The following is a 25209-nucleotide window of genomic DNA, read 5'->3' as shown; positions in this document are numbered from 1 at the left end:
ATTATTCTATAGGTCTTAAATGCAATAGATAGCCTACTTGGACATTTTCCAGGTGATAGTGAAATGACTAAAAATAGAAATTTTCTGTCTTCCCACATTCCTATACCTTGCTTATTGTCAGTGGAGTTGCTCCAGGTATAATCTCAAGTATTGAAATTGGAAGAATGTCAGTTTCACTAGATGTTTGCCAGATTCAATGTGATGTAAAATATTTTAAAATCTGCAGTGATGACTCTTTGTGTAATGCACTATTCTATCTCAATTGAAGGAAACAATTACATTTTAGTGTTAGGTAGATAATTGTCTTTTTATGTTAACATGATTCAGACTTATGCACCTACCTTTGCAATTCAGAATATTACTTTTGTGTAGCAAAAGTCAATCCCTTTAGGATTTCTTAATATACAGGCAGCATTGGAAACTTCACTTTAAAAATATATGCGACATATGCTAGAAATATTGTGATAGAGATATTTACTCTTACTACTCAGCTTACAGAAAAGCAATATATTTGCTTCCTAAGTGCCTAGTTCTTACACTCAATGAACATAAATCATTCTGTAGCATTCACAGGAAATGAAAATTTATTTTTGGAAAAGCAGTAGATTAAAAGTAAGAAGAAGATGAGCCAGAAGGTGTTATCTCTTCATCCTGAGCATCTGTGTATCCAGTGTCTTCCAAACTTCTGCCAAGTTCTTCTCAAATTTTTGGCCTTCCAGGTTGTCTTTACTGCATAAATGGAAATAATCTTGAGGATAAAATGTCTCAGCATTTCAGTTTCTATATAAAAATCATACTTTTTGTTTTTAAATCAGTGGCTTCTGCAAACAGCACTGGAATACACCTGTGGTCCCCAGACTTCATTCCAAATAGCAGCTTGTAAGTCTACCTTAAAATAGATTCATTTTGTTAACCCTTTGCTATTTCCCATCAAAAACACAGGTCACTAGAGAGACCAAACCCAGCTATTAACATCTTGGTGACTTTATTAGTTTACCCAGCAACATTTATTGAGTGCTTATTGTGTTCCAACCATTGAGCTGGGGGAGAGTTGGCACTCTCAGTGAGTATGTGATGCCTCTACCTAAAAACATCCTGTTTATTTTGCCCGTGTAGAAGAAGGATCCATATGTAAAGCAGAAATGTACTCTGGTGTAGTGGCAGAGCAGGCATTATTTAAATCCACTCCAGGAACTGTTTTAACAACTGGCAGTTCCACAGTCTTACCTCCTTGTCTCCCTTGGTTCATTTATAAACAATTTGCATGCTGCTTCAGTTCAGTGTTTGGGGAGTAAACTGAAATCTATTTACCGAAATGATTAATATCCACTCCTACTCAGTGGTACATATAAAAAATTTATTTTTTGCAAATAACTAATTTACTTGAAAAATCAAGTATATTAAAAAGGGTGAAAAGATCTGGTTTTTGTTATCTGTGTTCCATGAATCTTTGAAGTAGAACTCTTGGGGATCCTCAATTCACCCCCCTTATAATACTCATGAGGGATGAAGGGACTAGGAGCTGACACCCCCAGATTCTCTTTCTGTATCCTCAGACAGTTCTTTTGAGATGTGAAAATATTTTCTCCTTAGATTGTTAAATCCTGATTTTAGCAAAGAAGAAGAAAAAAAACACAAGGATGTCAAACTATAACAGAATGCCCTTTTTCTTTGGGTATAGTCCTTTAGAAAAGATGCACAGCCCAAAATATCATAAATTTAGAGTGTAAAAATGACTAACATTTACACTGTTAATTATTTGTTTTGTGTGTCTGTGTTCTGTGTTCCACTTTGTGCACTGACTGGGTTAGTTCCTCTTTTTCTTCAGAGATAGGGAATTCCACAACTATAATTCTGATATTCTGTAAGTTTTTTCCTACCTTAATAAGTAGTGTGTTTTGCCCTTGTACTAATTAAAACAATAGTTTTCTTGGGATCTGGGTCCTGCCTGGTTCTACCACTGCCTTGCTGTGTGATCCTAGGTACATTGTTTGTCCTCTCTGGACCTCCGTTTTCTCTTTAGTATAAAGAGTGACAGGCAATGGCCAATGGCTTCTACAATCCCTTTCATCTCGGACAGTCCAGTGTTGTGATACCCTGACACCAAGACCCTTCCTTGGTTGTCTCGCACAGTGCTGCCACATATCATCTCAGGAACTTTCATTTATTTCCCTTTGTGTCCAAACACCAGAAAGGCTTTCTGAGTTGCTTGGTAAGGTCAAATCTCTGGGTAAAGGATTTTAACTTTTTTTTTTTTGGCCTCCAGGTATACCGTTGTCAATTCGTTTTTAAAAAAAAAATTTGGACGTTATTTTTATCCTGCTTTAAAACATTTTTTTTTTTTTGAGACGAAGTCTCGCTGTCACCCAGCCTGGAGTGCAGTGGTGCGATCTCGGCTCACTGCAGGCTCCGCCTCCCGGGTTCACGCCATTCTCCTTCTTCAGCTTCCTACAGGCGCCCGCTAATTTTTTTATACTAATTTTTTGTATTTTTAGTAAAGACCGGGTTTCACCGTGTTAGCCAGGATGGTCTCGATCTCCTGACCTTGTGATCCACCCACCTCGACCTCCCAAAGTGCTGGGATTACAGGTGTGAGCCACCACGCCCGGCCCTTTAAAACGTTTTTGAGAACTCCTTAACAAGGCCTCTAAGCCCACAGAATGTCATTCTTGATTACCTTTCTCCACTCACTTCTCACCAACTTCCTCCTCTCCTTTTATACTCAGGCATAGTTAAATGTTCTCAGCTCTCATATCAACACCAACATGCTGCCTTCCACCTTATCCCAGGAACCCCCTTGTCCTCTGTACTTGGCCTGACTTCTACTGATCATCCACATTACAGCTTAAATGTTGCTTCTGGGACATATTTCCTGAATACCTAACACTGCAGAGACAGGTCCAGGTGCTCATTGTAGGTGCTCCCACAGCTCCCTGGATCACTTTCTAATATTTTTTACCCATTATTGCAAATATCACTGGTATTTTTCCACTTCCATTTTATTTTCTGTTGCATGCTGTAGTTCTAACTATAGGGCAGGATGTAGAATAGGTGCTTTACTAATATTTGTGGCATAAATGAATGAAGAAAAAAACAAATGGAATTAGAAAGAAACTTTTAATTCTTAAGAGTCCAAAAGGTATCTCTCTCCATCTCCCAACTAGCCAAGGTGTTCTTCAGCCTTCCCTAGGCTAAACTTCTCCATTGGATCAATAGCAGGTGGTCAACAAAGACAAAAACACCATCTTCAGAATGACTCAGATCATCCTCTTGGGCAGCCCTTTTTGGATATCTCTATGAAATTCTGCAGGTATTGTGCTGCTTCAATACCCTGATTGTCTCCCTATTTCCAATTATTTCTATTCATAATTTTTCTTCTGGCTGGCATGAAATATCTTCCATGACCACAACCCATGCAGCCTATTTAATACCCATTTCCTTTTCCTCCCCGGTTGGTACCATATACTCCAAATATTGGGACATCTCACTGTTACATCCCCATGTTTGTCTTCAGACACGGTTGTTTGTTCTACTTGAGATGTTCCCATTTCCTCCCAGAAATCCTAACCCTACTTACTCTTCAAGGAGCATTGTGAGCTTCTATTATATCATTTGAATTGCACAACTTACTGGACTCACCAGTTGGCATTGAGGGAACCTCTACATCTGGGGCGGGTCCCAATTTACCTTTGTCCAAGTTCAATCCACAGAAAGGTTTTGTGGTACTCAGATTAGGTTTTCGAAAACGTAATTAATTGCCAGAGTTCAAAAGACAAGAGGGCATGCACAAAAATAAGAATTTATTGGGCATCTCTTGTAAAAACATCAGGAGATCTGGCAATAGCAGGTGAGGCTAAACTCTCATAGAGCAACATTTGATGCTGAATTGCACCCTTCCCCTTAAATGGACCATGACCTATCGAGTTGCCATCATCTCACCTAACCCAAGTATGTTACTTGCTAGGCCCCATATGCGTTTGAGTTTGAAGACCCTGTTTTCTGTTTCCCAGTTTGGGAAGGGCATGAAACAATTACTCCCTGAATAAGGAGCAGTGCTCACCATGCACACATAAATTTATCTTTTGACTGATTTTTTTCTCTTAATGTTATTCAGGTAACATGAGTACCGAAATAATTCATTGTCTCCATCTTCCTTGTACAGAATGTTCACAGATTCTTGGTGGCCACTGAGATAATAGGGAGGTGCAGACAGAGAGTGATTTCAAAGGCTTCAAGCTATTGCTTAACAACATATGCTCCTTTAAAAATACAGAAATTCATAAAAATGCCAACTTTTGGAAATTGAATTTTCTTTTATAAATCATTCTCTCTCTCTTTTTTTGACAGCTGAAAGCTGACACACATAATTATTTCCTGTTAGATACTGAAGAAAAAAAAAAATGCCCAGGAGATACTGTCGAGACTGTTTCTGGGGTGGGATTGGGGGATAGGAGATGAGTAAGTAATGAAGACTTTCCTGCATAATAGCAATATTGTTATTCATACTGTATGACAATTATTAGTTATTAGTTACTTACATTTTCTCAAAACACAATACCATTCTAATCCATCTGTGCCCAATTTAGAGAGTAGCTCTAACTTCTTCCATAATATTATTGCTGTAATTTTTTGTGAATACCTCCTAGACCATTCAGTGGACAGCAAACAGTGGCCAGCTCAGGAGACACTGATAAGGACAGAGAAGCCACAAAAGATTTACACTTGAAAGCAAGATTTAGTTTATTCTAGAGGTGCCCAGAATCAGGGAAATAGATAGAAATTGTGAGGTTGGAGATTTAGACTTAACATATTAAAGCATTTTAACCTACATCAAGTTATCTGAAAATAGTCTGGGCTTTCTTGGGAGTTGATGAGTTACCTGTCAAAAGAGGTGTTCTGGAAGACATTGGGGCAGGGGGTGGGACAGAGGTGGATGAGGAGAAATTTTTTTTTTTTTTTTTTTAAGACAGAGTCTTGCTCTGTCACCCAGGCTGGAGTGTAATGACGCAATCTCGGCTCACCGCAAACTCCGCCTCCCGTGTTCAAGTGATTCTCCTGCCTCAGCCTCCCAAGTAGCTGGGATTACAGGCACCCGCCACTACGCCCAGCTAATTTTTGTATTTTTAGTAGAGATGGAGTCTCACCATGTTGGTCAAGCTGATCTCAAACTCCCGACCTCAGGTGATCTCCCCGCCTCAGCCTCCCAAAGTGCTGGGACTACACGTGTGAGGCACCGTGTGCTGGTGATGAGAAATTGGTTAATGGGGACAGTGTACTTTGTTTCTGGTGATGGATACCCTGAAAGCCTGACTTCGCTGCTAGGCAATCTATACATGTAACAAAATTGCACTTGTACACCACAGATTTATACAAAACAAAATACATAAATCTATTTTTTAAAAAAGAATACATTGGATTACCATCTGTAGGTAGTCGGTACTGAAACAACTTATATAGGTTGGTCCATAACCTCCCAGGTCACAGGTCACTTCTAGCCTAGCGACATAAGGCAATTTTATGCCTCTGAAACTCTAAAAAGAAGTCCGTTCATATTTATTAAAATTTTAATAATGGTTTACACTAGTTGTTAGAGTTATGGGTCCTTTTAAATTCTTCTTCAGACCTTCTGAATATTCTAAAAATGAGCACACATTATTTCTCAAACAGAAAAAATAACAAGTTTCAAAGAAGAAGTATTTCCTTTGGGTTGCCTAAGGAAGCCAGCACTGCTACTTGAACTTAGACTATCAAAAATGTAACTCTGAATCTTTGCAATAGCTAGGTATTGCATAAGAATAGCTGAGCTAAAATGCAGCTTCAAAACCTAATTTAAAGACCACCTTCTCCTTAAAATGTGTCCTGGTTATCTCAAGAGGTCAGGATCTCTTCCTCCAGAATTCCTTATAGCTAGCACCTATTTAACTACTTATGGCCTGAAATTAATTGTCATCCTCTCCTGTGTGCTTATTCTGTGTACCCAACTAGACTGTAAACCTTGAGAAAGTAAAGTGTCCCATGGCAGCAATTAGCAGAGTATTTAGGGGACTTGTAGATGTATAACTTAAATGCCTCTAGAGTATCCATTGCCATTTTCAAACAAAGATAACCAGGTCTCTCTGGCAGGTTTATTTTTGTTCATCTTTATAATATTATAGATTTCATTCCATTACAAACAATAACTAAAAATAAATACATTAAAACATATGCATGAAGTTTTGCACAGATAAAATTATAGAGTTTTTCACAAACAAAAATTATTTGATGTATGTGTATCTGTGTGTATGTGAGTATTCCCTCAATACATGGGTGAATTATGGTACAATAACCTCACACAATAATCAGAAAGTTATTTGTATTGGCTTTTGAATGGAATATATTTCTTTATAATATTCTCTTGCCATTCTCAAGCTAAACTGCTTGTCTTTGTTTAAGATAATGTTCTCCCATCCTTGCTATTCTGATTATCATTTTCACTTTTCCTGAGCACAAACAAACTAATGAGAAGAGAGGACAGGAGACATACTTCAAGTGTATATTGTAGATACTTCAAGTGTATATTGTAGATCAGGGCTCTTACTCTTCTAAAACACATTAATATATATTCCCATTGTGAAGAAAAATACAAATTTAAGAGATGTTTTGTGAAATTATGCTTGGGAACATAGTTATAGTCAAAGGGCACTTAGAAATGTCACTAATTTAGTTTCCATTAAAACATCTTTTTCCAAAATACTATACTTTAAATAGATGGGTTTTGTGTGCTAAACCAGGATAATGCTGATATTGGTCATTTTTGGTGTGCTTCTATTTTCATGATGATAGTCATCTCTGGATAAAACATATTAAGCCAATCAGGCTCATCCAATTTTTCTTTTTGAAGAAATAGCATACCAACTATTTTTGGTACAGCTCAATGTAGCCAATTTTCAACACTCTCTACAGTGGCTGTTAGATAATAATTGTTCAATGTGAGGTACAGAAGCATGATTCTGTTGCCTCAAAGCTGAGCAAATTCCATGGTGTGATTTACATGTTGGTGCTTCTCAAGGGAGCAGCCCAAGGATAGACCTCATCTGAATCCATGTGTTTGCGGCTCTTTTCTCTTCTCTAATTGGCTTCTTGCACTCACAGATTTCTCCATGGAACACTCCTTTGACAAATGGCTTGCACACAAATCCCTCTCTCTGGCTCTTCTTTTCAGGAATAAAACCTAAGACTAATAACCTTAAAATTAGAGTGAAGGAAATAAATTATGTGCTTTGACAATAAATATTTGAAAATAATACTTGTAGTAGGTAAGTGATATAGTTTGAATGTGTGTCCCCACCAAATCTCATGTTGAAATGTAATTCCCAGTATTGGAGATGGGGCCTGGTGGGAGGTGTTTGGATTATGAGGGCAAATTCCTCATGAATGGCTTGGACCATCCCCTTGGTGATAAATGAGCTCTCTCTCTTTGTTCTCAGGAGATCTGGTGGTTTAAAAATGTGTGGCACCCCTCCCTCTCACACTCTCTTTTTCGCTCCTTTTCTTGGCATGTGACATGCCTGTTCCCCCTTTGCCTTCTGCCGTGATTGGAAGCTTCCTAATACTGCTATGCTTCCTGTGTAGTCTAAGAACCCTGAGCCAATTAAACTTCTTTTCTTATAAATCACCCAGTCTCATGTATTTATGTATAACAGCGCAAGAAAGGCCTAATACAATAAGAATGTCTGGGATAGCCAAAATAGAGAAGTAACAGAGGTTTTGACTTTAGAGCAGTGGTTCTCAACCAGGAGAAATTTACCCAACACAGGACATTTGGCAACATCTGGAGACATTTTGGTTGTGATGAGCCTGGGGATGGAAGTAGATGCTACCAAGCATCTAATGCATCGAAGTGAGGGATGCTACTAAATATTCTACAATGCGCAGGACATCCACCTACAGCAAAAAGTTATCAGGCTCAACATGTCCATAGTGCTGCTGTTGAGAAACACTGCTGCAGACCCAACATCCTTCTTAATTCTTTGCATGTGTGTGAATGTGCCATATATAGTCCTTTAGTCACACTACATTGGCCCCTTCAAATTTAAAGGGAGTTTATCTACTTTTGTGCCTCTGACTTCATAGAATTTTATGAAAGACATATAATTTAGAGATCAAAAAAGTCTACTCAGCTGGGCACGGTGGCTCACGCCTGTAATCCCAGCACTTTGGGAGGCTGAGGCGGGCAGATCACCTGAGGTCAGGAGTTTGAGACCAGCCTGACCAACATGGAGAAACCCCATCTCTACTAAACATACAAAATTAGCTGGGCATGGTGGCACGTGCCTGTAATCCCAGCTACTCCAGAGGCTGAGGCAGGAGAATCGCTTGAACCCGGAAGGCGGAGGTTGCGATGAGCCGAGATCACGCCATTGCACTTCAGCCTGGGCAACAAGAGTGAAACTCCATCTCAAAAAAATCTACCCAGACACAGGTTGGAATGCATTCAGAAAATAGCTGTAGGGAACACTTGATGGACCAAATCAAACTTTTCTTTTTGGGAAACCAAACTTTCCTTTTTGATATTTAATTTTCTTCAGTAAGTTAATTGCCCCTTTCTTCTCACTCCGCACCTCCAATGCCTAGCACCATTCTTGTTTGAGAAAAGGACCACCTCAGATCTAGCTTGATTTGTATCATGTATCTGCAAAGCAATTAACTGGGTAAATTTTGTTTTGTTTTATTGTATTTTTTAGATTTTTCTGACACAATGAAGTTAGAATCTTTTGTTCTGAATGCATTTGTGTATCATATCTGTGTAAATATATGTGTGTGTATATATGAATATAAATATTCATATCTATATTATTTCTATAATAATTATTCATATTAATATTCTCAAAGATATGAATCCTTCTTCTCTTTAGGGAGAAAAAAGTAAAATTAAGTATGAAGTTCTATTTGGGAACTCTAGAATTGGTGCATCTGTTATGAACATCCTTGGTAATCTCAGGTATTCTGACCACACACCCAAAAGCAACAGTGTATATGACTTCTGCTACCTTATTTCTTTTCTGGGACAATACACAGTCTCACTGTGTTTGAAATATATCATTCAAATCATCTGATGTGCAGGGGCATTTTAAGTTGGCTGACTCCCTTTTGTGTTGGTTTTGAATCCATCCGGTGCTCCAGTGCAATGGATTTCCTAAGATTATATGACAGAAGTAGAGCTATTAGACCAGCGGCTAACAGCTCCCCTCTAGCTCATCGTGGGGTCAAATGGAATTCAGGAGGGGGCTGGCACACAGGAAGTGGGGCGCTGCAGTGGCGACTTGGGCAAATTTGACCTGTGAAAAATCCAGGTTTACACAAATGCTAAATAATGGATTATTGAAAATAATTCTTCACTTTGTGGATTTAATGACAGAGTTTCTTTGAATTGCATTACTCCAAGAACATTTACAATATAACTTAATTTTCAACAAAAAATTATACAGAATGTTCCAGGAAATGGTTCTTTTCAACACTAAAATTATAAATCACAGACAGTGTTAGGCGAGATCTTATTGATTACACAGCTTAAATTCTAACATTTTAGCTCTGAGGAGAAGCTCTTGAAGAAGGATAATACCCAATATTTGAGACATCATGGAAACTGATTGGAAAGTTTCCGTTTTATAAATAAGTGACCATGTACCTAGAGGGGCTTGGCCTGGGCTAATGATGACTTTTCTGCACAGACCGTTTCTTGTTTTTTTTGGAGAATTTCCACAGATATTGTCCCATCCGGGAATCACAATTCCCTAAGGACTCTCACAACTCCTAAGTCTGTTACTAACCTCAATACCAAAATTATCAGCCTTTCTAGGGAGATAATCTATCAACCTGATGGTTCAATAAATGCTTGTTAAATTGCATTGAACCAGGTTTGTTCACACATCCATCCCATCGTGATAGACTCTGGGGATACCATGGCAAAAACATACAGAGGTTTAAGTAGACCAGCTACTCTGTGACGGGAAATTGTGGCACAATTCTAAGACAAAGACTGGGAAAGGCTTTAGCACTTCAAAACACTTTCCTCATCTGCTCTCTGAAGCTTGAAATTCTTTAAACAGTAATGGGCATCTTTAGGAAGAAATGAATTCTATGGAAAGCAAAGTTGCTTAAGCATTTAACTGAAATAGACAGTGAAAGTGATTCAAGTATTAGGCAAAAGTGCTAGGTTAGATGTCCATTGTCCTGGACATCAATGGTACTTGTCTGCCCTACAGCCTTTCCTCCCTCTTTCTAGCAACAGACACAGGCTACTTGGTGATAGGGGCTGGCCAGAACCTCCTCTGAGTAAGTGGAATATCTCTACACCTTGACTGCGTTTATTTATCCAAGAATGGGCTCATGACCTTTATTGGGCCAGTCAAGGCATTTCCTAAGATTTTTAAACTGGGATCTGGGATTTTCTCAGAGGCCAGACCTGCCAGTGACCTCACTTCTTGCCAAAAGTAGGGAACGGAGCTGCAAGTCAGCCTTGAGAGAAGGAGCCTTCATGCATGATAATGTCTATATCCAGAAAGAATTAAGGGTGGTTAAGTGGTTAAAAATGCAGGTTTTAAAACACCAAAAGCAATGGCAACGAAAGCCAAAATTGACAAATGGGATCTAATTAAACTAAAGAGCTTCTGCACAGCAAAAGAAACTACCATCAGAGTGAACAGGCAACCTACAGAATGGGAGAAAATTTTTGCAATCTACTCACTGACAAAGGGCTAATATCCAGAATCTACAAAGTACTCAAACAAATTTACAAGAAAAAAACAATTCCATCAACAAGTGGGTGAAGGATATGAACAGACACTTCTCAAAAGAAGACACTTATGCAGCCAACAGACACATGAGAAAATGCTCATCATCACTGGCCATCAGAAAAATGCAAATCAAAACTACAATGAGATACCATCTTACACCAGTTAGAATGGCCATCATTAAAAAGTCAGGAAACAACAGGTGCTGGAGAGGATGTGGAGAAATAGGAACACTTTTACACTGTTGGTGGGACTGTAAACTAGTTCAACCATTGTGGAAGACAGTGTGGCAATTCCTCAGGGATCTAGAACTAGAAATACCATTTGACCCAGCCATCCCATTACTGGGTATATATCCAAAGGATTATAAATCATGCTGCTATAAAGATACATGCACACATATGTTTATTGTGGCACTATTCACAATAGCAAAGACTTGGAACCAACCCAAGTGTCCATGAATGATAGACTGGATTAAGAAAATGTGGCACATATACACCATGGAATACTATGCAGCCATAAAAAATGATGAGTTCATGTCCTTTGTAGGGACATGGATGAAGGTGGAAACCATCATTCTCAGCAAACTATCGCAAGGACAAAAAACCAAACACCGCATGTTCTCACTCTTAGGTGGGAACTGAACAGTGAGAACACTTGGACACAGGAAGGGGAACATCACACACTGGGGCCTGTCGTGGGGTGGGGGGAGGGGGGAGGGAAAGCATTAGGAGATATACCTAATGCTAAATGATGAGTTAATGGGTGCAGCACACCAACATGGCACATATATACATATGTAACAAACCTGCACGTTGCACACATATACCCTAGAACTTAAAGTATAATAAAAAAAAAATGCAGGTTTTAGAGCCAGACTGCCGGAGGTCAGACCTATAGCTTTCTATTAATTCTGTGACCTTAATAAAGTTATATGTTTTCTTTTTCGCTCAGTTTCACCTTCAGTAACATGGGAATAACAGTGTTTTACCCCATAGGGCTGTAGCAGATTAAAGATGTCTCAAAAGCTTTGATACTCCTCCTATGGAGAGTTGGGGTCTATGCCTCCTCTTCTTGAATCTTGGAGGGCTCTGTGACTGCTTTAGAATACAAGTTCTTCTGGCCCAGGCCTGAAGAACAGATTTGTGTGACTTGTGTTATAGACCATCCACATAGAGTTAGAATCTCAGGGTTGATACGCATTGTGGACATCATATTAGCATGAAGCTGAACCCAGTTGAAGACAAGTGGCAGCACCCTGACTGTAAAGAGATTAAAAGGAAACTTAGGGATTTATTAGTGATATAGTTTGGATATTTGTCCCCACACAAATCTCAAGTTGAAATGTAATCCCCAGTGTTGGAGGTGGGGACTAGTGGGAGGTATTTTGGTCATAGAGGCCAATGTTTCATGGCTGGGTGCTGTCCTTGCAATAGTGAGTACCTACGAGATCTGGTTGTTTAGGTGTGTGGCACCTCCCACGCCACTCTCTTGCTCCACTTCTCGCCATGTGAGATGCCTGCTCCCACTTTGTCTTCCGCCACTACTGTGTGACTTGTGTTACAGAATTTTCTCTTTCATCTTTGTTGTCTCTTTTTAAATCTGTAATTTTATTATCATGTGCCACCAATCTGTAACCTTGTAATAAAACCAAACATAAAAGGAAACCTTTATTTATTTATTTATTTATTTTTTGAGAGGGAAACTTGCTCTGTTGCCCAGGCTGGAGTGCAGTGGCACAATCTCGGCTCACTGCAACCTCCACCTCCCAGGTTTAAGCGATTCTCCTGCCTCAGTCTCTCTAGTAGCTGAGATTGTAGGTGCCCGCCACCATGCTGGGCTAATTTTTGTATTTTTAGTAGAGGCGGGGTTTCACCATGTTGGCCAGGCTAGTCTCGAACTCCTGACCTCAGGTGATCCACCTGCCTCAGCCTCCCAAAGTGCTGGGATTACAGGTGCGAGCCAGTGTGCCCGGCGCAAAAATAAACTTTTTATATCCAAAACTTACGTAGTCACAAGTTCTGTGTTTTGGCTTTTTTTCACTAGTATATAATTTGTAGGGAGTAGTACTCTCCATGTTAGCAAACATAGCAATGAAGAATTCACTGCTTACGGTCCTGTGCACTGAAGCAATAAAATAGAGAAATGAGGACAAAGAGAGAGAGAGAAGAAAAATTAACTCAAGAGAGAACCCGTAGTGGTTATGGAGATAAGCTGACAGAATCAAATAGATGTCTGCAAGTTTGTGAGGAAGCTAAGTGAAGTGGGTAGATAAGTATGTATTGTTAACAAATCCAGATGCTGTCTCCAAACTTAAGCCTTGTTTGCAAAGAGAAGTAGGAATGGCGGAGCTTTTATCCCATATTTTTGGAAAATTTAGATGCCATTTGTTTCTGAGGTTTTGAAAAACATTTTCCTAAAAATGCATCAACCTGTTTGCTTTTGGTTGCTGTCTTTTTTAAAAGTCACTCTGAGAGATTTGGGGAAGGGGCGTCTAAATTGCTCAGACTCTGATTTGGGGATCTAGGAGTCTGGGACAAAATCAAAGGTGATTCTGGTTAAGGGATCAGCAGAAAATACATATACACCTTTTTTCCTATGTTCGCAGCCATCCAGACCCACAGGAAATGGGCATTCTTGCTGAAAGTCATGAAAGCAACTGATTATCGGCTAAGTGGAACTCCAGGGAGCATGTTCATCCTTACATCTTACAGAGGAGGCGACTTTGCCATCCAATTAGTCCTATTACCTTCTCACTGGATCACAAAGGCATTTATGGGAATAAGTCATTTTTTAAAGGAAGAGAGAAGTGCATTTAACATGAATAGTTGTCTAATAGCATCATTTCCCCATTTCTCCTTCCCAAAAAAGAACCCCAGGTAGCCTTTGTGCCTGGAGGTGCGGTGGTTATTTCATTCACAGTTCCAAAGATAGGGCTGACTGGCCTGGGCGGGAACGGGAGTAGGGGGATGGGGGTGGGGAGGTAATACTCTCAAACAGTGCATGGTCTGGAATTGGGCATTTTATTAGATCTAAGAGGCTGATCACTTACTCTGTAATTGTGAGAACTTTTTTGGTTTGAATTTTTGGCCGCTTGATGTGAATGAAGAAACAGGTAGGACAATTGTTATAGGCAGCCATCTGTCCATAAGTGCAACCAGACTGAGGATTAAGCCAATGCCATAACTGGCAGAACAGGCCACCCGGCCAACGCTACTGAGCTGTGAGATTGATGTACCTGAATCCTGCCCTAATACAGAACTTATACTTTACAATTCATTTCATAATCTTCAAGGCCGTTAGAGAAGGCTTTCCTGATACTTGTAGCAAAAATCTTCTGAAATTGACAAAGAAATGATATCTGAATACTAAGAACTCATTCCTTATTTTCTACAACTAAATTTTAATATGGGGAAGAGAAAGTGAAAGAACATATGAGGATCCACGATGACAGACGGGAGGGCTGGGTAAGGAGAGTTGAAAGGTCACAGAAAGCAGAAACTAGCAGAGCTCAAAGAAAAGCTTATTGAATTCACAATTTCTGCATGTGTTGTTTTTTTTTGGTTTTGTTTTGTTTTGTTTTTTGAGATGGAGTCTCACTCTGTTGCCCAGGTTGGAGTGCAATGGCGCAATCTTGGCTCACTGCAACCTCAGCATCCCAGGTTCAAATGATTCTCCTGCCTCAGCCTCCCGAGTAGCTTGGACTACAGGCGCGTGGCACCATGCCCAGCTAATTTTTGTATTTTTAGCAGAGACGGGGTTTCACCATGTTGGCCAGGCTGGTCTTGATCTCCTGACCTTGGGATCCGCCTGCTTCAGCCTCCCAAAGTGCTGGGATTACAGGTGTGAGTCACCGCGCCTGGCCCATGAGGTGTTTTAAACATAGCTAACTCTAGACTAGAGGGCTGCTTCTTTTATTCAATATATGTTCTATATATATAGAGAGAGAGAATATAATGATTTACAACATATACATATATTACATATACATATATTATGTTTATGTTTTAAATCTCTACCATGTACTAAAAAAATACAAAAATTAACAAGATAAACATTTCACCAAGATAAACATTCATTTAGAAATTCACAATATTAAAAAGTCTATAATAATATTTAAATTTGTAATAGTTCCTTAGAATTGTATTACCTCATCTAATCCTTAGAATAACCCTGTGGGAATGTTCATATTTCTCCATTTTATAGAAAGGAATCAAAGACTCAAGTTGCCATAGCCATATAATAAGCCAGTTGTGAAACTAGCGTTTCTATCTCAGTCTACCTGATTCTTACAAATCCAACCTCATTTCTTCCACGGTACTATCCTCCTTGGAGAATAGGAGATTAGGATTCACCATACCCAACCACTTTAGGTATAGTAATCCCATTTGGCAGAGGAAATTTTTAGGTAATACAGTGATAGTAGGATTCTTCTAAGACCCGAAGCTCTGAATCACATAAGGAGAGGGAAGGATACTTCAACAGGCCAAAGTTGTTCATTTGTTAGATGGCTTGAGATGATTTAAAATATGATCTTCAGCCACAGAACTGAAAAAGGGATAATGGCTTAAAGCAAGATTGAATTCATTAGCTCTGGATTCTAATGACTTAGCACTGTGTCAGAACTAGCACACACTGCTCTTATAAAAGAACCAGAACAAGTTCTTTGCTTCATGATGGTACTTCATCTTTTCTGAGTAGAGGTGGAAGACACAATTTTGAATCACAATTTGTAAGAGTTGTTAGTGTACTAAGTAACAGTGAATATCCTCTGCTGTTTGCAAAAAAAAAAAAAAAAAAAAAAGACTGCAAGGAATATGTGCAAATTGCAACATAATTGGCTAATGATCATGAAACAACAAGGGAACTAGTTGGATCATGAACAGAGTAGGCAAAGATACTATGAAGCATCACTAGAGAACCGTTTGTGATTTTTTTCTTACATGGCTCCATATATCCATGATGTCCCAGCTGAAGGCTATTCGGTGGCTGATCATTGTGCATAGGTTAATGTCTAAGCTACTTGACATGCCATATACAGTCCTTATGATCTGGCTAATGTCAGACTTTATGCCTATGCTTATCACCTTCTTTCTAGCATCATATTTAGTTCTCTAAATTTACCTAATTCTCTTCTATCTCCAGGCTTTCATTATTTCTATTTTATGCAGCTAGAATATTCTCTTTTCTTCTCTTAGAAATGATAACTCCTAATATGCCTTTAACTCCTATTCATTCAGATTATAGTAGCTATCTCACTTGTAGACTACCCTATTGTCAATCCTATTGAAGCCCTTTTAATATTCTTTTAATATTTACTTATTTGAATTCTCTACCACTTTGGATGATTCACTGTTGTACTCCAAGTACTTGATAGGTACTTGTCAGGAAGTACTCTTTCAGGAAGAAGTACTGATAGTACTCAATAAGGAAGAAGAGTTTTCTGGACTGGGTGATAGCATAGAGTTCATATCATTCAATAAAATCTTACTGCATTAGAAGTCTATGATTTAATGTATTATTAATGAAAATTAAGTTGCATCTACCTTATAGTTTAAGATGGCATGTATATTTGAACAGACTGTGTATCTATATAGATTTATAGATATAGATGTAGTACATTCCTCAAGCCCCACAAAAATGACAAAAATGTGTAAGGCATAAAACACAAAGGAATGAAATAATGGGAGGTGAGACATAAACAAGATTTTGGAAGCTAAAAGCAAATGGAAAAGTGAAAACTGACCTAGCATGACCACAAAAATTTAATTCTGTGCTTGAAGTAAGAAGGCCAGGAAGAACCCTCATGTATGAAGGTGAGTCCCTAAAAGGTGTAGGATTTGAGAAAAACAGGTATCTTGGAAGTGGGTTTAACATGGACCTAAGCAGGTTGTTTGAAGATCTTTCTGAGGAGGGATAAGACTCCCAGATATGCTCCCTGACTCTACACAGTCACATGCTGACCCTCCTCAACCTGGATTGATGACTAAGAGTTTATTCTCTGAGGAGAGTGAAATAGAGAATCTATACTGGGGATTCCAGAAATATTTAATGGGAGAAATCCATATCTAAAAAATAAATATATAGAGAGAGAGTTAAATGTAAGTTTCACAGGGAATGTTGAATTCTCCTATTCTAGTCTTCTCCTACATGTCTCCCAGAAAGCTGGCAGCCAGCTTGTACACTTCCAATAGGAGTCACAAGCAGTTCTCCTCTAAGATTATCTGACCAACTGAACCTAAAAGACCTAAAACTGCTGACATTAAGGATTCCCCAAAGAAACAGCCCATCCAGATAATGTTAGAGATACGACCATCATCCAAAATTCCAACTGAATGCATAGAGTTTCTAATCAACACTTTGTTTCTCACTCTTTAATATAAGCAAAAACAGGGATGACTAGACATTAGAAGCAGGCATTGGATATGGAAAACAAAGACAGAAAACAAACACAGAACTTCTCAACTGTAGTATCTTTAGTTTATAAGCTGAACAGTTTCTATCATTAATATTCTTAGAAATATAATTACATAGCATCCACAAGAAAAGAACAGAGTGCCACATTAAAGAATATGCAAGGAATATAAATGAGTTCTTGGTGATAGAAAAATAAGTAAAAATAATAAAACATTTATAACAAAGTTAAAGAAATCTTTCAGAGAAAGAACAAAGGATATGTGATGAAGAAAAGAAGATTAAAAAAAAAAAAAAGAAAAAAAAAACCCTGAAAAATTAAAGGACCAATTCAGGAGACGCACTGTTTGAATAATGAATGGCCCAGAATAAAGAGAAAGGAGAAAATGGGGGTGGATGGTACCATCAAAGATATAATTCAATCTTCTTTTCAGAACTAGAGGACTTGATTATACAGACTGGGTCCATTAGGTGGCCAGTATGTTGGATAAAAGCAACACCAAAGTGCATTACTGCAAATTTAAAGACATGGTTGATAAAAAGAAAGTTCTAGAAGCTTCCAGGTAAAAAGAAAAAATTCACATGAAGAATTAGAAATCATAGTTGCTTAGGATTTCTCTGCATAATAGCAACTCCAGAAGCTGGAACACTAGAGAGAAATATCTTCGCAACTCTGAGGAAATATTTTTCAACACAGAATTGTATGTTTTAGGTATGCCAGATTGCCAAGATATTTTCAGTTACACCAAAAAAAAAAAAATGCTTGTGTATGCATTCTATCTCAGGAAGCTATTGGAAAGTGAGTTGTATCAATATGAGGGAGAAAACCAAGAAAGAAGACAAAACAGGATATGAGAAATAGGGGAGTCAGCAAAAGAGACAGGCAGGAATATCCTTATGATGATATTAAAAGAGTTTGCACAATAGCAGTTATTCAGCAGGGTTAGAGAGCTACTTTCCAGATTAGAGGTGGTTGAAAGGGAGATTTAAAAAAAAAAAAAGATGAAATGGATAAAAAATTTAGTTTGATGGTATTGAGAGAAGATTTACCCAGCTGGTGAAGATTTGGGAGCTGGGCTCATGATAAATACTTAGAAAACTAGGAAAGTAAGAAGAGAGAGAAGAATGAAGAGGATGAGGAGGAAGATTAAGTAAATTATCAATTCCAGATAAAACAAACTCTTGTACAGGGAAGGAAAACTAACTATGTTATATACCACATGTCTCAGCTATGAACAATCTTAAGAGAGTAAAAATGAATTAAATAATAAATATATTGACCTGAACAATCATATACTATCATTATGTAAGGTAGGATGGTTGTAAAAGAAAGCTATATTCTCATCTTCCATATGGAGAAGTCAAGAGAGAATGTTTTAAACTGAAAAAAAAAATAGAACTAGTAATGTAGGCTTGTTATTTAGAGATTTTTGATGTAAATACCAAAGTAAGCAATTTACAGGGAAAATATTTGCCTCTGGGAAGCAGATAATGGAGGTGGCAAGAGAGTACTACAGCTGTAAGATTGTGTATTATTGTCAGGGTAACACTAATTGCTATAACAAACAAACCCCCATGTTTATCATGGACTCAAACACAATGCAAGTTTATTTCTCACTCATTTAACAGCCCAAGGTGATTGTTTCTCTACGTGGATATGGCTGTCTTTCATGTGCTCAACAAGGAAGAAGAAACTCTGCCTTCAACTTCATATCTGGGGTCACTGTGTTTATCACTGTCCAAGTCTGTCAGGTGAACAAAGAGCATGGGGAATTGTCAAGGGTGGGGCTGAGAAAGTCACACCACATCTGCGCCAGTTGCCTTGACAGAACTCGGTCATAGGGTTGCTCCTAACAACCACAGAGGTTGGGAAATGTAGCCTAGCTGTGTATCTAGGAAAAATAGGAGGACACAAATTTTGGTGAATGGTTAGCAGTCCTGCCAGAATTTGTAAAAATATTGGACTCTTTAAATTAAGTGTATTACAGATTGTTGCTGTAATTGTGGTTTTGTTCTAAAATGATAAGAGGAAACAATCCAGCAGAAGTCATTAAAATTTAACAATGGTTAGATTATGATAATTGTTTTACCCAGCATTTTTTAAATTTTAAAACTTTATTGAAGATATAGAAAGTTCTTGTCTCAATTCACCTTGCTCCAGACTTCTAATAGGGAAAGGTCAAATGACACTTCATATGAAGACAAACTCAAAAATCCAGTTGCTTCATCTGTAAAATGAAACCCAGATAATGGAGCAATGTCAACTTCTCTGTTATTATTTTAAGATTATATAATGGGATTATTATTATATATAATAGAATTATACAGGATTATATGTAAATACATATATAATAGGATTATATTATATATAGGATTATATATACTATATTATATATAATATATATTATATATGTATATACATAATAGGATTATATAATACACATATAAGATTATATGTATATACATAGTAGGATTATTTAATCCTAGAATATATATTATTTTATATCTTATACATTATATAAATTATATATTTTATTTACAAAATATATATAATATATAATAGGATTATGTAATCCTAAAATAATGGCAAAGAAGGTGACAGTGCCTCATTCTCTGGGTTTTATTTTACAGATGAAGCAACTGGATTTTTGAATAACTAAGTGGTGAACCCAAAGTTGGTTATTCACTCATTCATTACACTGATATTTATTAGAGCATCTACCGTGGACAAGTCACTGCTTATGTGAAGATGGTAACAGCAGCAAACAATCTAGACAAGCTCTCCTTTCACACAGAGCTTTAATCTTAGGGAGGATGCCCAGTGGCAGTGAGGACTCTAACCTGGGTCTTCAACCTGAAGATCCCAGCAGCTCATGCTGGGTCTCTCCAGCTATTAGACTTCTCATATATCATGTCTCATCTGTTACACTGAAATAACCTTCCTGCAGCTATATGATCAGATGGCCTCCCTTATTTACGGAGTGAACAAAAGATGCAAATTATATTTGGGAAAGTCCCTGTGAATCAAAAATGACACCCGTTTTCCCTTAACAGCTTTTAGGAGATGTTTCAGAATAGCATGGAAGAAAGACATGTTCACATTCCCTGTATAGTTTGCCATTCTTTTCTCCCAGCTATTAGAGGCACTTCTGACAGGTACCTTTTCTGGCAACTTCTAAAACTTGTGAGGTATGCTCTTCTATTTGACCAGGCCTAAAGAAGTCTTTTTTCATAAACTGCAATATCTATAAGATATTCATCCAGCTGCCTGAAGATCATCTCTGCTTCCTTCATTCAGGAAAATATCACCACTGACATGCCCTGCTTGCACTTAAATGATGTATGCTTAGTTGGTGCAAGGTTTAGTGAATAAGAATGTTTGAAGAAAAACTTTAAGCTTTCACTGGACATGAGGTCAGTTACAAAGAATAGGGGTCCTAGAAGAGTTGTCTTCAAGGGATTGTCATATAATATATTGTCCAAAATGTAACACTTTAAGAGTGGGAGGTGATGCTGTTAACAATGATGCTGAGACAAAAGGCATAAATAGAACTCCAGACAAATAGGAAATGTTAGCATTAAAGATTGACATTCACTTTCCTTGATGCATGAGTTGATATAAGTTGGTATGTATGTGTGTGTTTATATATTATGTGTGTATATATACATACATACATGTATGTGTATATACATACATGTATGTGTATATACATACATGTATGTGTGTGTATATATACTGATATATAAATACATACATATATTGTATATATACTGATATATGAATACATACATACATATGTGTATATATCAGTATATATTATTCAGCCTTGAAAAGGAAGGAAATTCTGACACATGCTACAACATGGGAGAAACTTCAAGACATTACAGTAAGCGAAATAAGTCAGTCACGAAAGAATAAATAATGTTTAATTCCACTTATATGGTACCTAGAGTAGCCAAATTCATAGAGACAGAAAATAGAACGGTGGCCACCAAGGGCTGAGGGAAGGAGGAAATGGAGAGTGCTTGTGTAATGGGTCAGAGTTTCAGAAGATAAACACATTCTGAGGATGGATGGCAGTGATAGTTGCACAACATTGTGAATGCATGTAATGTCACTGAACTGTACACTTAAAAATAGTTTAAATGAGAGATTTTGTTATATATATAACAAAATCTACTACAATAAAAATTGATTGACTTCACTCTCTTTATTTGGAAAATGATGAAACCTAGACAAGAATTTTCCTTTGGGCCTTTGTCCCAGGCATAACATGTTATGATCTCAATAGAGATTCATTGAGGTTGAAACACAGTTAAATCACCCACTGCTCCCTGCTGTGTTGTGACCACTTGGGAAAAGAAAGGAAGAGTCTAATGGGGATTAACTTCCTGGCAAAGCTGGCCAGAGAACTCAGCAAGTCCTCCCACTTGCCTCCTTAATCTAAACTTGAGTAAGCCCAGACTTAAGCCAAGAATGGCAGGCAGAGAATTTGGAACTAAGACAGCAATGACCTCCTGGATCCCCAGAAGCAAACTCTGTTGGATTTGCTTATCACATGGAATAAGGCAAACTATCTCTTTCTAAGAGTAGGATACCCAAGAACCCAAGAGGAAAAAAAAGAACAAGGGGACCAGGAGGAAGATGACCACCCCATTGTCTTGGTATCAGATAGTGGCTCTGCCTGCCACTCTAATAAAGCTTCACAGATGTCAGGTTCTCCCCAGGCTCAATCATCACACAAGGAGCTCCCACACACTACAATCAATGAGGAGAGACATGTAAAAGGATTGAAGGGAGTACTGTAAATAAAGAGAAAATAAAGATTCCTGTTGAAAAAAAAAAACAAACTTTTTATTTATTTTTTTATTTGCTATCACTTTTCTTTATTTATTATTATACTTTAAGTTCTAGGGTACATGTGCACAACGTGCAGGTTTGTTACATATGTATACATGTGTCATGTTGGTGTGCTGCACCCATTAACTCGTCATTTACATTAGGTATATCTCCTAATGCTATCCCTCCCCACTCCCGCAACCCCACGACAGGCCCCGGTGTGGTGTTCCCCTTCCTGTGTCCAAGTGTTCTCATTGTTCAATTCCCACCTATGAGTGAGAACATGCGGTGTTTGGTTTTTTGTCCTTGTGATAGTTTGCTGAGAATGATGGTTTCCAGCTTCATCCACGTCCCTACAAAGGACATGAACTCGTCCTTTTTTATGGCTGCGTGGTATTCCATGGTGTATATGTGCCTCAACAGGTGCTGGAGAGGATGTGGCAAAAAAAACAGCCTCTAACCTTTCCTTTTCCTGTGGCTTCTCAGATATACAGCAAACCTTTTCCTTCTTATTAACACACGATGTTGGGGAACATTGTCTTTTCTTCTTTACCCTGTAGCCCATCATCTTCTGTGGGCACCAAGCAATTTCCCATGTTTACTCCAAAGGCTGTTCACATAAGTGAAACCATTTGCACTGCACGCTGTAAAGGAAGGGAGGTTATGGCCCTTGGATCCAAGCTGAATAATTCAGACACAGTCTCATTCCTACACATCACTCTCCCTTATTTAACCCTGCATTGTTATTTTTATTTATTTTTTTTCTTTTGAGAGGGAGTCTCGCTCTGTTGCCCAGGCTGGAGTGCAATGGTGCAATCTCGGCTCACTACAACCTCTGCTTCCTGGGTTCAAACGATTCTCCTGCCTCAGCCTCTCCAGTAGCTGGGACTACAGGTGTTCACCACCATGCCTGGCTAATTTTTGTATTTTTAGTTGTGATGGGGTTTTACCGTGTTGGTCAGGCTGGTCTTGAACTCCTGACCTCAAATGATCTGCCCACCTCGGCCTCCCAAAGTGCTGAGCTTACGGATATGAGCCACCGCACCCAGCCTCCTGCATTGTTGACTAATTGATTTATATGTCTATGACCCACCCTATCCCTGAGCCCCAACTTTAGAGCAAGATCCTAAAGGGAGCATAGCATGTTGGTTGGCTGTCGAGACCTTCTTTCCACAACAGTCCATGCCAGCACACCCTGTGGATTCCATAAATGCCTATGCTCCTGAACCATTTATTAAATTTCTGTGCATGCCTAGGGCAGGGGCAGGTCCTTGCCCTGAGGGAACCCATTATTTAATAACAATCTATAGATTCCGGAGCTGCTGGTGGCAGGGATGCTTTCTCACAGGTCCCATGGGCTTTGGGGGGAAGATTTTCAAGAAGATTAGGAGATGAATGTGTTTTGAAAGACAGTACAGAGTTAGCCTTGACTGCAAATTGGACATTTTATTGCATTTGTCTGATGGATAATCACAGATAAAGACTTTGATCTTTATCCCCATGGCAGCAATAAGAAAAAGGCAGGAACTCTGTGTACTATCTTTTATTTCTTTTCTCTGCAGTTCTGGGAAAATCGAGCCTATTTAAATGCTCAGAAGAGTCTCTCCTTGTGCTCTTAAATGTTGCTGGGCGTTAACCACTCTGTCTTTGTCCCCAAATTACCATGATAAGATGGAGATAGGGGAGGGACTGTGAAGCTCTTCTCTCTCAGCAGAAAGACTAATGGATGGGGAAGAATAAGAATGTTGAAAGGAAAGAAAAGGAAGAATAGAGGATTAAATGCTGAGTGTCATGGAAAAGATCAAGGGAAGAATTACAACAGCAGTGCAGCATGGCCATCCCAATGAATGCAAGAGATCAGATTGGGGCTTTATTCTTCAGACACAAGATGCTGATGGTCTGTGGCCCAGGTTGTCAACATCAGGACCTTTTACTCTTCAGATAGATTCTCCCCCCATGATCAAACCAAGTGAAGCATTCCACAATTAAACTTGTGAACTGACTCAAAAAAAAAAAAAATGGGCATGTGGAGAAGCTGAAATGGAATTCAGGGAGTTTGGTAGTACCAGATGAAGCTTCTTCCCTCCCACGATTTATTTAACTGACTCCACTGGCTATAGAATCACTATGTTTGTTGATCATGTTTATCAAGGGCAGAAAGTAACTTTCACTATAAAATGAAGACTATATTAACTCTTATTTATCCTTACAAAGGAGTTGGCCAAATGCCAGTTCCTTCAAGGCTTGAGATGAAGTCTGGTGCACTAGAGCGGATGTGTGCAGGTGGTACACATAGGTACCAGGGTGCAAGCACACAGGCCCACCCATTCTAGGCAGGTGGGCTATGCTGCTGAGCCACAAGTGTCTGACCCTATTTGGACAAAGAGACTTAAATGTAGACATTATTTACCACCATGTCCAAAGGGGATTACATGCAGAATCATTTCATTTTCATGTTAACTTGTGGGATACTTTATATGATTAATTTTAAGTCTAATACATTGTAGTCTTCATTCTGTCTTTATTTCCCCGTGTTTTAATGTAACCATAACATTGTAACTAGCCTGGACCTCACTTGACTTTTGAAATGCCCTGTGTGTATATGTGTGTGTGCGCATGTGCACGCATGCATATTGGACAGAGCAGCGGAATGGTCTTAAAGTGAAAGGAATTCTGTGCTGAAAATTAAGTTACACAGAATGTAGAAATGATTGCCAGTTTCGCTCACCAGCCCTTTATTTATTTTTCAACAGCAGCACAAATCCCATAACAATTAATTCTGTACCTAGCCCCGGGAACCACAGGTACACCCAGTACAATGTGTAGCAATAGTTAAAACTTCTGGAAAGAAAATAAACTTCTAAGGTTGCCTCATAATCAGGTCTCTCCTCTAACATGATTTTGAATGACACATGTAAAAGAATGACCTCTAGTGGTTCGATGCCAAACCTACAGTGCTGTAATTAAGAACCAGATCTTAATGGGTGGGGGTGGGACTGTATTCAAGCAGTTATTATACAAAGCAGCATGAGGCATCCTAATAGAGAACACACACCCACCCAACTTTCTCTCTTATAACTTAGCAATTATACTGGAAAGGCATCAAAGTTCGCATATCTCATAGAAACCTAGAATTAGATCAGGGGTTTGTAGCTTCTTTCTCAATATAACACTATACACAGT

The 25209-nt window shown here is 38.5% G+C and overlaps 1 long non-coding RNA gene across 1 annotated transcript in view; it reads left to right on the top strand.

Moving 5' to 3' along the window:
• The first annotated feature begins 1812 nt into the window (after positions 1–1812).
• The window catches only part of LOC134731074 (uncharacterized), a 145953-nt gene continuing 122556 nt past the window's right edge, over positions 1813–25209 (top strand). Inside the window, exons 1-3 of the long non-coding RNA XR_010113139.1 lie at positions 1813–2212; positions 3165–3310; positions 4348–4458. This is a non-coding gene — a long non-coding RNA (uncharacterized LOC134731074). The remainder of the gene's footprint in view (positions 2213–3164; positions 3311–4347; positions 4459–25209) is intronic.

This window comes from Pan paniscus, chromosome 8 (assembly GCF_029289425.2).
Source record: "Pan paniscus chromosome 8, NHGRI_mPanPan1-v2.0_pri, whole genome shotgun sequence".
Lineage (NCBI taxonomy): Eukaryota > Metazoa > Chordata > Mammalia > Primates > Hominidae > Pan > Pan paniscus.
The sequence above is the reverse complement of the archived record's forward strand: the minus strand, read 5'-3'. Positions and strand labels throughout refer to the sequence as shown.